The 12599-nt window shown below is 31.3% G+C and overlaps 2 long non-coding RNA genes across 2 annotated transcripts in view; one reads left to right on the top strand and one right to left on the bottom strand.

The window, feature by feature from the left end:
- LOC139904787 (uncharacterized) overlaps positions 1-7384 on the bottom strand; it is a 93874-nt gene extending 86490 nt beyond the window's left edge. The window contains exon 1 of the long non-coding RNA XR_011778991.1: positions 7154-7384. This is a non-coding gene — a long non-coding RNA (uncharacterized lncRNA). The remainder of the gene's footprint in view (positions 1-7153) is intronic.
- A 140-nt stretch (positions 7385-7524) lies between these two features.
- LOC121132627 (uncharacterized) lies at positions 7525-12320 on the top strand. Its single transcript, XR_011778987.1, has 3 exons — positions 7525-7853; positions 10243-10405; positions 10463-12320. It is a non-coding gene; the product is annotated as an uncharacterized lncRNA (long non-coding RNA).
- The last annotated feature ends 279 nt before the right edge of the window (positions 12321-12599 follow it).

The following is a 12599-nucleotide window of genomic DNA, read 5'->3' as shown; positions in this document are numbered from 1 at the left end:
TAACTTCTTGGAGATTGTATTCCGTTGACATCTGTATTTTTTAGAACGGTCTGCAAGCTCAAAAATCATATTCGTTTGCCATTGGAGCTTCTCATTAATGACTTGAGCTGATGGGTGAGAATAGGGATGATCCAATTGCACATTTTCCGTAGCCTCAAAGGGGGAAAGATCTATCTCGAGTCCAGGCGATGGTTTGACCTTTTTAGGAGGTGAGGAGGACCTCCTTGTAGGAGACTTGCGTTTTCGAAGAGTTCTTGCAACTTCTTCTTAAAAACGAGGCGGGAATGCTTTGAATAGAGTAGGCACAACATTTCATACAGCCTTACAACGTCCAGAGTCCGATTTAAGGATTTCGGAGTAAAATGTTCCGAACAAATTCTCGAAAACTTTTTGTGAGTAAAGTTATCTCACTTGAGATTCCTTACCCATTTTTTGCACTTCTCTGGATCCTGGGTCGGAAAACGATGAGATGAAATTGAATGCCAGCAGCATACTTGTTTTTGCAACCAAATGCGACACAAGACATGGTAATCCTCGACTTGTATGCACCAATAATTTCTTATTAACTTATTAATGAATAAGTAAAGTCACTAAAGAGTGTTTCGTACAAATAGGTACTCAAGATGGCTGCCAATAGCAGAAGGGCAACTCACACTTTTTCTCCTTATATTCTATAGGTTGTGCATCCAGTTAGGTGATAGCTATATTCTTATACTATCTGAAGGAGCACAAGCTCCAATCACGCAACCTGTTGTGGTGATAAACATCAATTTTTATGACAAATTCCTGTTGGTTAACACAAATGATCTTTCCCCAAATATAAAACGGTAATAGCTTGTCGTTGTACAACATCACGTGGTGTTTTATTTAACACTTCCATTTTGGATTAGCATTTTAAATCCCCAAAAATTGTTTTAGAGTCGAAAATGATGGACTCACTTCACGTTCACAGCTCAAAATTAAAGTAAATATTTTTTAAAAGGGTTTCTAAAGAAAATCGTCAAAAAATAATTGAACTAATGATTTAAATCTATAAATTTGCCCTTCAAAAATAAAGTATCAACTTGAGTTCATGTTTGTACAAGATTATGTGGTATCAGTTTCATTCAAATGATATTATATTTATTTAATAGATATTAATCTTGTAATGATGAAATAATTAATTCATTATGGTAAACAAGTTTGTGTATGTTGGGTCTCGAACTGGAGCAGATAAGACAATACCTTCTGGCGTCGGACTACATCGATTTCCCAAATCCTTAATTCGTAAGCATAAATGGATCAACATGACCCATCACGAATCCTCATAGATACCTACGTCTAATTATGTAGTTTGCTCATTACATTTTAGCGAAAGATATTATTTTTATACTCCTAAAGCACAGAAAACACAAAGACTTAAGTCTGAGGTCTACCCTTCCATTTCTTTCAAAAATAAACCATTAAAGAAGAGAAATACTAAAAATTATATGGCATTTGAAAAAATAATTCGTGTAGTTAAGAAATTAACTTTAAAAGCAACAATAGACAACACATTTGATGATCTTATTTTTAAGACAATTAATAAGCAACTTCCGAAAGATATCAGTTTCATTAACAAAACATAATTTATAATGTTATTTGGTCTCAAAGATGAAGGTGTACCAGAAATATCATAGGATATAAAAAATTTCAGAATTTAACTTAATTTATTTTGTCACGGAGATAAATTATCAGAAGATATTGTTTCATTTTTACGCCCTAAAGAAAAAATTAACTGTTTTCCTAAAGTTCTAAAAATAATATTTTCCTTGGCGCTTACAATTTGGGTGTGTCATCTCAATCTAAAGCCATTAATATAATATACATATTGATGTATGAATTAGAAGAAGAAATGTCTGATGACCTTATAGTTAAAATGAATTTTATATCAGAAAAATTCTTTCTTTTATTTCAAAATAAAGAGAAATACTCAAATAAGCTTTAATCATTGGCTGCCATATGGTTTAGAACACCACCAAGCTTGTATAATGGTGTCAAAAAATTCTTATCGCTACATCATAGTAATTATCTGACGAGAATAACTAGCTTTTTAACTGTAGAATGTGGATAAATTATTCTACTAAAATATATTTAAAACAAAGAATAAAATAATTATCCAGCTTCCAAAGATATATTCATTTGATGACAGATGAAGGTAAGTAATTTTATAAATTTATGAAGATTAATATATATTTTTTTAAATTATAGTTTATACAAATCAAAGATTAGAGTTTGCAAGTGGAAAATGCTATGGGAAAGTTGATGGGAATGTATATAAAACAGGTTTAACATTGATGATTTCTTCATTAACATCTCGATACAAGGATGTAGTTACTTCATCGAAATTGATAAGTTGTCAGCATCTTATCAATATGACATCATTATTAAAACTTTAAAAATGTTGGATGATTTAAGCTTCTATGTCATAAGCATGTCATTTGACAATCATCCAATTAACAGAAAAATGATCGTTGATTAAATGTGTAATGGATTTCTTTCGACTTCAATATGGAATCCAATAAACTCCAACAAAAACAATTTATCCTTTTTTCGATATGGTACATAATTTTTAAAAATGTGTGTAAATACTCTACTCACTCAAAGGTAACTTCCCGAGATGGGTTATTCCTTCATTAGAATTATATTACATATTACTTAAAATTATTTTATTTTATCAATTTAAAATTTGGGAAATCGATGTAGTCAGACACCTGAAGGAAGTTTCCTATCGGCTCCAGTTCGACACCCAACATAAACACACTTGTTTACCATAATGAAAAACACCCTCTGGTAATAACAAAATTTGTCTATATTATTCGAAATCTTAAAAAAATAACGGAGGTTCAACTTCAACCTTGATGAAACATATTGAGTCTTTTCATTTGGATAATTTTTCTAAATTTACCAAGAGCCAATCAAATCAGCCTTCATTGATGACATTTCTTCAACGGTCTAATGTCAAGCATTCAAAAAAGAGGAAAAAAGAACTTGATATAAAATTAGGGACAATGTTTGCTTAAGACTTGAGACCAGCTTATATGGTCGATTGTGAAGGTTTTCGGGATTTTGTTTATTCCTTGGATCCATTGTATGAAATTCCTTCAAGAAAGAAAACTATGAACCAACTTATACCTAAGCTATATGAAGAGGATGGTGCTGCGGTTAAATCAGAAATTTTAATGGCCGAATCTGTTCGTCTAACATCCGACCTATGGACAAGCAAGGTCAATAATCATACCTATATAAGTTTGACTGCACATTATATACTAGCTAATCGTCAAGAAAGTATTCCAATCCCTAACAAAATTGTATCAGCTGTTCTTCTTTTATGGAGTGTCACACTTCTGTCAAATTCAAAATTTTTATTGAAACTACTATTTTTGAGCTTGGTATACGAGAAAAAGTTCTTAGTGTCGCCACGGATAATGCCGCAAATATGAAAAATGCAATTAATTCATCAGAATTTAATTTACAGCATATTGGATGTTATTCACATTCACAAGGGCTAAGTTATCGAACATTGTTAGAATAACTAAAAAGTCAATATCAACAAAACTTGACTTACAGGGAGCTCAAATTAATGTTGGCCAACATCTACCATTGAAAGTTTTAAAACAAGATGTACCAACTCGCTGGAATTCACTTTGACTAATGATGGAAAGAATTTATGAACAAAAAGCCGCTATCATTTCGTTCTTTAGTAATTTAAGAGACAATATAAATTTAGTTCCTGTTTCTTCCAAAGAGTGGTTGGACTTAGATGACTACGTAAGATCCCTTTCATTTGCTTACTACGTGACTTTAGAACTGTGCGAAGAAAAAAGTGTTACCTCATCTAAAATTATTCCAATGACAAAGCAAATGTTGAAGACATACGACAATATCTTGGAAAACAATTCATTCTCTGAGAATAGTATCGGATTGATTTTAACTAGAGCTCTAAAAAATGACCTACATTTTTGCTTTAACAAAATTGAAAATGTTAGTGCATTATCCAAAACGTCGATATTAGATCCAAGATTTAAAAAAAAAAGCCTTTAGGGATGTAAATAAAGCTGAAACGTCCGTATATCAGTTAAAACAGGAACTGATATCCCTGCAGCCAATTCCCTTAATGGAATTCGAAGCAAATACACATTGAAGTGATTTATAACACCGAAAGTGTAAAAATTTTTGACAGCATTTGGAATAACTCCTTTGAAGAAACTCGCATTCAAGCGTCCTATTCAGATAGAAGGCTGGCAAATGCCGAAAATGAACTGAACCTCTTTTGTATTGAAAACCCATTGGAAAAGTCAACAGATCCTCTTTTGTGGTGGCATATGAACAAAATGAAATATCCTTTACAGATAAAATTGGCCTATAAATATTTTAGTGTGCAAAGTACAAGCGTGAGTTTCGAGAGATTATTCTCAACTGGGGGCAGGTATTGAATGACAGAAGAAACAGACAATCGGAATTAAATACAGAAAAATTAATTATCCTGAATATCAATCTTCGTCGTGATAATAAACTCCGCCAATATTACAATGAACATGAAATTGGTAATCTTAATTATTCTATAGAAGTAAATTTACGTCTCTTACATGTATAGAAAAGATATGATGCTATTTGTTTATAAAAATTCTAATTATATTTTAATGTATTATACTATAATGATAAATAATTAATAAATATTTAAATTTTAAAACATCAGGTTTTTATAACTTTTCAAAAATATATTCAAAGAATGTAGTTAATGTGTTATCGAAGGACGGATTTTTAATTAATACAGTATATAATACAGTTAATATAGGTATTTAAACCATTAACTATTGTGAATTTATTCAATTCCAGTCAATCTTTTTGAGAAGCTAGAAATTGAAATGATAAAATATAAATTACCATAAAGGTGTCTCGCTTTTACATATGATTATCTTTTTATGCTAAAAATGTCCTTTCTATTATTTTTTAAAGAGGTATAAAAGTTATCAATGATATTTGTAAGTATGAATTAATTACCCTGGGGAACATAAAATTTATACCAACGAATTGAATACAGAATTCCAAATTCGAACATATCATGAGATGGATGATCAATTTATGAGTTTCGATTCCCTCTATCTTTCCTTTGTCCTAACTATTGGAGATCATTGAAGTCCACTTCTTCCGATCTTAATAAATTAAGAATGATCTTAAGCCTTAGCAATTGTCAAATTAAAAGGACATCTAGATTTCAATTTTTATATATTTTAGTTGTATAGTTATAATTTCATATTGTAGACGTACCTAATTAACATATCTTTATTTTATATTTAACATCCAGAGCCTTTTGTCTGAAAGTGAATGAATCCCTTTAAAGTTTCAACCCGTGAATATATTCATTGATATATTTTTAATATATTTAAATTCTATGATTATAACTGATCTATGTAGCATATTCATGTTTTTGATGTTTTGACTTTATTATATGCCAAATCCAGTCTCTTATTTTATTCTATTATAATTCAGTGTCTGGAAGAAGTATGATTTGACATTGACAAATTCAACATATCTATTTAATACTAATAAATAATTGTTACTTTTATTATTATTGATTAATTAATAGTATATTTAAGATTTTTTTTTTTTTTTTTTTGTAAGTCTGAATCGTGTTCAACATAACATTATATTAGATATTTTATAGAAATTATATAAATCCTTAAAGCAATACCTTTTTGTGGTATTAGGGGGAATTTATCAATCATATGGTGATAAGCTATAATCATAAAAATATTAACATATTAAAAGTAACACACAAAAACATTTGAGTAATTGAACACAATTTTAAATTTAGATGTACTTTTCATTTACTTAGATCGATCTTCATTAATTATAGACGGAAAAACTTCCATGTTCTTTAAGAATTAGGACAAAAGAAGAGATCCGAGATACTTTATCCTCAGCAAGAAATCCTCGATATCCGATATCTACAGCGATGAAAATTCATTCGAAGAAGAAAAATAAACCATGCTAAGCCTCATAAGAGAGTAAAGTCGACTCCTTCCTCAGGTAGGAACTAGGAATATATCCTTCCATGTATAATATATTCAAGGGTTGAAACTATAAAGGGATTTATTCACTTTCAGATTAAGATAAAATGCTCTGTTTTTGAAATATATAATAAAGATATGTTAATTAATTATGTAATACTATAATATGAAATTATAACCATACAACTAAAATAAATAACAATTTGAAATTTGAATGTACTTTAATTTTGACAATTGCTAAGGCGGAAGGCCTAAAATCATTCTTAATTCATTAAGGCCGGAAGAAGTTGACTTTTCTGTTCTCCAAGAGTTAGGACCAAAGGAACATTGAGGGAATCGAAGGAAGATACTTTTAACTTGATCATCCATCTAAAGAGATGCTTGAATTCAAAATTTCATATTCAACAGGAGACGACGGAATTAAAATTCATACGAGCTATCTCTGTTTAAACTTCGTATGACGTCATTGTACTTGAAAATACATATGATGTCATTTTATAAATAGTTTATCTGTAAAATCGGTCTAGACCGATTTTTTTGGGACCGATCTAGACCGAACTTATCTATGAGATTGGTCCAGACCGAGATCTTTTGTTGGGCCGAACTAATCGGAACTATATTAAATTATTATATGATTCTACTTGTTTAACGAAAATAAACGTGGGGGAGGAACCAAAACTAAATTCATTTAGGTCCAATTAAAATTTTAGGATGTGATTCCCAAAAGCTTTTTTTGTCTCTGTTTTAACCTGACCCACTATAAATAAATGCAATTGGGAACCCTTCTCCCTATGAGTTTGAAATTTTGTTAGTTTTCACCCACCTATCTAGATTAGGAGCTGAATTCAGACTTCGTTTCCTACTCCTCAAAATAGGAGACGAAGCAGAGTTGACTTAAGGAGAAAATGACTCAAGAACTTCAATTAAAGAGCAGTGGATGGAGGATGAGAACTCTCTCTATTCCTCACTGGATTTTTCAGTCAATTATTCTGTCGTTTTATGGAAATCCATATTTCTTATATGTAGAAGTATGCGGTGATCTCGTAAAAGATCTTGAGGAATTTATGTATTCATGAGCAAAGAGGCAATGATTCCCGAGGTTAGAAGTAACTATCACATACCTTGATATGAAGGGGCACCTCCGTAATGAATGATCCTTCCACTCAAGGTGATGAGATCCTCCGAGTGAGGCACAAAGAGGCGAGATACCTTCAACATGAAGTTGAAGAGAGGATCAAAAGACGTACTGGATATCCAAATGCACTATGTATTCCTAGGAACGCAAAGGACGCATATATTCGAATGCTTCGAACACTAAGTCCATCCAAATCACTAAGAATATATTTATATGTAATGTATTTCAACGCTGTTCACAACATTTTTACTAAGATAGTCACTGTATTAACGAGTTAATCCTCGACATAAGGAGTTATTTTTTTTCTTCCTTTTGGGATATTTTTTTAGCCAATCATTTAACAATTTTATTAACTCAGCTGATATAAAAAAACAATGAGTAGGGTTAACGGTGAATAGTCGATGCTGGGACTATAGAAAGGTGGACTCATACTCATCAGTCATCGCTCCTTTTAATACTATACACTTGGATGAACAGAAAGGGAGGGAAAACGTTGTTTGTTATTATTTATTTGTTACCACGTTCACAGTCCATTCCCACTTTATTTCAAAAATACCTAGTATTTGTTGTGCTCCGGGCTGTAAGTCGGGTTATCCTGGCCAGCCAAAAGAAGACAACGTAGTTCTACATAAGCTGCCCCTAAAAGATGGTAATCTCCTACGTAAATGGGTACGAGTAATACCGAGGTTCGTGACATCATTTTATATCCTCAAAGTATAACTTTTCTATGCATAAAGTATGAATATTCATGTATCGGGAAGCACAGAGATAGACTAACTCAAGGTATATAGAATAGAAGCTATGTTCTTCTGTAAAAATACATGATTTGTTATTGAAAAGCGTAGCTGACGAGTGCTTTGCCTGCATTGTCAACTTTAAGAAAGTGGCTTTCAAAGTTTAAATGCCCCCCTGGAGTTCAAAAGTTCTTGATATTTTGCAGAAAAAAATGGATGGTAAATTGAACAGATTATTAAAATAATAAACAAATAAATATGAAACGTATTTTTACAGAGTTTTCCAAAACGAATGATCAATTAATACATCTGGGAGTTTTAGCTTTCGATGAAATGGATATCAAACGAAGCAAACGAAGCATTCACACTCTTTCGATCTAGTATTTGGCCCTAACAAGAAGGATCAGGTGGGAATGTTACGTGGACTTTGTAATTCATGAAAAATGCCAGCATGACGTTCCCATTTCTATCGAAAATTTATTTGATCTAATCAATGAGATAGAAAAAAGAAGAATCAAATTACGAAATGCACTTGGTATTCCTAAAAATTCTTCATATTTTTGAAAGCCTTCTATTACATCAGAAAAGATATAATTCTTCCATGATTGACCTCATTTGATAAAACTTATAAGAAACCATCTACTAGATAAAGGGTACCTTCTACCTGATGGATCCACGATAAAGAAAGAAGATTTTCTTCAATTGATGGGTAGAGATCGCCAGGAATTAAAAATAGCGCATAAGATTAAATATCTCCACTTGGATTGTCACGTAGTCAAAGACAGCGTGTTTGTTTGGCAACACAACTGTTAAGCCATACAACAACCTCAGCATTCATGTATTTATTCGCAGAAAAAAAGTCGCAATCTCAGTTTGTTAAAATTATAGACTCATGGTTCGATGTCTTTAATAGTCGAAAGCCTTTTGATACTGAGAAAAACTATTATGGATTTGAAATCCACTTCGATGAGCAAAAGGAGGTACTTTAAAAGATGAAAGAAATGATCAAGAATTTAAGATAGATTGGGAAACGACGGATGCTAATGCCCTTCCAGCAAAGGATTTCAATTTTCTATTTCATCTTTAAATAACATGTTTCAAGATTTGAAAGACAAATTAAACATGAAATATGTCCTAACATATAGATTAAACCAGGACTGCTTAGAAAACCTCTCCTCACGTTTAAGGGACCTTGGAGTTACTAATGACCAGTTTGGACTGTATCAATAGACTAAGATTAGTTATTCTTGTTCAGGCCAACAAAATCAATTTGTAATATTCAGCAGTTGAAATGGAAACTAATGAGTGAAAAAAATTCCTTAGTTTTCCCGTGAATGATCTGAAGCCTTAGACAAACGATTCAAGGATTGATTAGGTGGAACATGTGGATGCTTCTTTATTAGCAAATGAATTAGCTTTGCAACCAGATTTTTGAATATGAAGCGTCAACATTTCCTTCTTTTCTGCTATAGACTCCATAATTCAAGGTCTAGGTTACATTGCCGGATATTTGGCCCAGAAATTTAAGTTTAAATATCCTGAATTGGATGCAAGACATCGGAGTACCGAAGTAAAGATTCCGATTATACTCAATGGATATCAACCTAGTCAAGAGGAGGCCAAACTAAGCCCACTGAGTCCTTTTTAAAACAAATAGGAAAGTTTGAGACGATCTTTGAGACCTCTCATTGTTTGGAAATATCAGGCCAGCCTCAAGTTATTCAATCCTTGATATCTGTACTGCAAACGTGCCCTCCCCACTTTCCTCTTAAGGTCATAAAAAAGTATGCTCGATTAAGGGCATTCATAAGAATTAAGGAGTTGAATGTACAAATTAATGTTTAAAAAAATTGCAAGAAAATTTGTCGTCACATTAGTTGTCACATAATTTATAATTTATATTTATTTATTTATTAAACCTTATGAAAAAGTTTCTTTAGTTACTGTATAAAATTTATTTTATAAAAATAGGACATTAACCATTATTATAATTTGAATGTTATTAGTTAAGTTTTAATAACATTCAAATTATTTTATAAAGACATTGAGCAACAATAAGGCTATTGAAATAAAATTTAATAATCTTAACACACGTAATGAAGAAAGTTTGCTGAAAAAATAATTTATTTTACGCCTTTTTCGTAATGGGCAATCACAATTTCACATTACAATGACGTCATAAGTCGTACCGGGCGGCGAACTCCCCTGACACACCTGGACAGTTCTGAAAAACTTGCCTTCTATTCTATATACCTTGGACTAACTAAATGTTTCCAAAAAAATGGTAATGTTACACCACGATAAATAACTTAAGTCTTAATTTATTTCTACCTATTTTCAGACAAAATTATGAACCCAATAAGATTGTGTAGTAAGCATTTTACGAAACAAAATTACAAACTTGAGGGTGTCGCTTCCAATCCAAATAGAAAAATAAGATCCCCACTTACTTGGCGTTTTCTCAAAGCTGGTTCAATTCCTTCCATTTTCCCAATAATAATTGGGTATAATTTTTATATATATTTTATAATATATGCATATTTCTATTTTTTGTTTTTCAGATTTGAAAGTGATTTAAGACGTCAAATACTGACAAAATCTAATTTTTTCTTCTTGAAATCGCTATCTGATCTTTAGAAAAAGATTGATTTCGCTTCCTTGCCGTCAGAAATTCATTTTATAAAAGGAAAAGATAATTTGCTATTTTGTTCTATTGCCGGTGAAGTTCCTCAAATTCAATATTATCTTAAAATTATCATCATGATGGAATACGAATCAGTCAAAATAATTTTAAGCACATGTGTTCAACAAATCAAATTCAAACGGTTTGCCAAATTGGAAACTTGCAGGCTTATGCTACATCCCTGACATCTCAGGGCATTGTGAAATCTAGAATTGAACTTTACATTTCAACTTTAAGGAGCGTTGACAGTGATGATTAGGAACATCAGAGAAAAGTTATTTTTATTTCGGAACAGCTTGAACTATTCTTAAACCCCAAAAATGGAAGACGATACTGTATGGAACTATTAGCGATGTGTATGTTATGGGAAAATTGCAGGCCTTCCCTTTACAAAAAAAAATGTATCTGAAGATCGTTTCTGTCTCCCTAGTATTTCGCATCTTCGAAGATTGTTTGGAGAAGTGATCGATATTGGGATACCATCATCTACAATTTCGTATTTCAAAGCAAGGTTGAAATCTATTGCTCCAGAAGATATAATTTTTAACGAAGTATACTCATCCCAAAGAATTGAATTTGTTGGACGAAAATTTTATGGAGCAGAAGATCTGTGCTTAACGTTGATAAGTATAACATCCAAATACAGTGATATTGTTACAATCAGCTCTAATATCATTAAAAATTAGGCTATGCCTGCTATTAAAATGCTAACTGAACTTGGTTTTTATGTAGTAGCATTGATTTGTGATGGGCATTCATCAAATCAAAGTTTTACAGTAATCCAATGAAAATCCGTACGCACTACGAAGTCGAATTTTCTTGCTTTTTGATAAACTTTTTAAACAGGAAAACGTTTGTATTACCATCATTCATTCTAAAAGACTATCAACACGAAGAATTTATTACAGCCAGCGTTGATCATATTTTTCGACTGCATAACTAGGAACTTGGCCTGCCCATAAAGTTTGCACACCAACTTTAAAAAAAAGTTCTGGCTCCTAAATCAATTGAAAAAGTAAAAGTGAACTTACCTGATCTTTTTTTAGTTTGTCAACAATCTCTGGACTAAACCAATATGAAGAAGATTACCCAGAATGGAATTGTACTAAGATATTTTTAGAAATTATCAAAAAAAATTTGGAACGTAACATCAAGTTAAAAATCCAAAATCTGGAATTATGGAAAGAAGAGAGGAAAGAAAACCTATTTTAATCAATCAAAGACATAATTTAGAGTTTTTAAAAGACTTTTAAGCTGGTTATTATCGTGGCTCGCTTCACCAATATGTCAAAATAAGGGTTTAACTTAAGAGACCTTTGTTATTACCATTCAAAGAATAACTGTCCTCATTGAAATTTGCGAATATCTTCTGGGCGTGAAAATTATATCGTACATTTATCTTTGGAACTACATGTACTCCCGTTAGTTTAAAATGTAAAAAAAAAAAAATCATGTTTTTGTCGATTTTCTACTCCAAGTAGCTTTCAAATTATTTTACTTTTGTAGTAAAAACTATGTCTATGTCTTTCCATAAGGCCCGTAAAAGAAAATCTTTATGTAATCTAGCAAATAGAAAAATAGCCAAGTTGGCTTCTCAATCTTAAATATTTATTAGGTTCCCTATAAAAAAAAATTCTTATAAGAAGTTTATATTTGTATATACTATGTAATGCCGTTAAATATAAAAAAATCCCATATTTTATGTATGCTTAGTTTAAATATATCGTTAAGATCAATGAAGTTAGTTAAATTTTTCATTTTTAAAAATTACATATCTAGGGATTATTTAATGTATGCGAATGAACGAAATGAAAGGAGTTTCATTAATATTAAAGATATATTTATTTAAATTTGAATAGCTTTATAAAAACGGAGTTGGTACTGCAACAGATTATAAGAAATCAGACTAAATATAAAGCTCTAAAAGTTAAATTGCTATCATAAAATTATACACCACCAAATGCATAAACGGTTGCGTGAATACAAAGCCAATGATAATTGATATGTTTTCCTTT

The sequence above is a fragment of the Lepeophtheirus salmonis genome, chromosome 2 (assembly GCF_016086655.4).
Source record: "Lepeophtheirus salmonis chromosome 2, UVic_Lsal_1.4, whole genome shotgun sequence".
Classification (NCBI taxonomy): Eukaryota; Metazoa; Arthropoda; class Copepoda; order Siphonostomatoida; family Caligidae; genus Lepeophtheirus; species Lepeophtheirus salmonis.
This window is presented reverse-complemented; position numbering and strand designations above follow the sequence as displayed.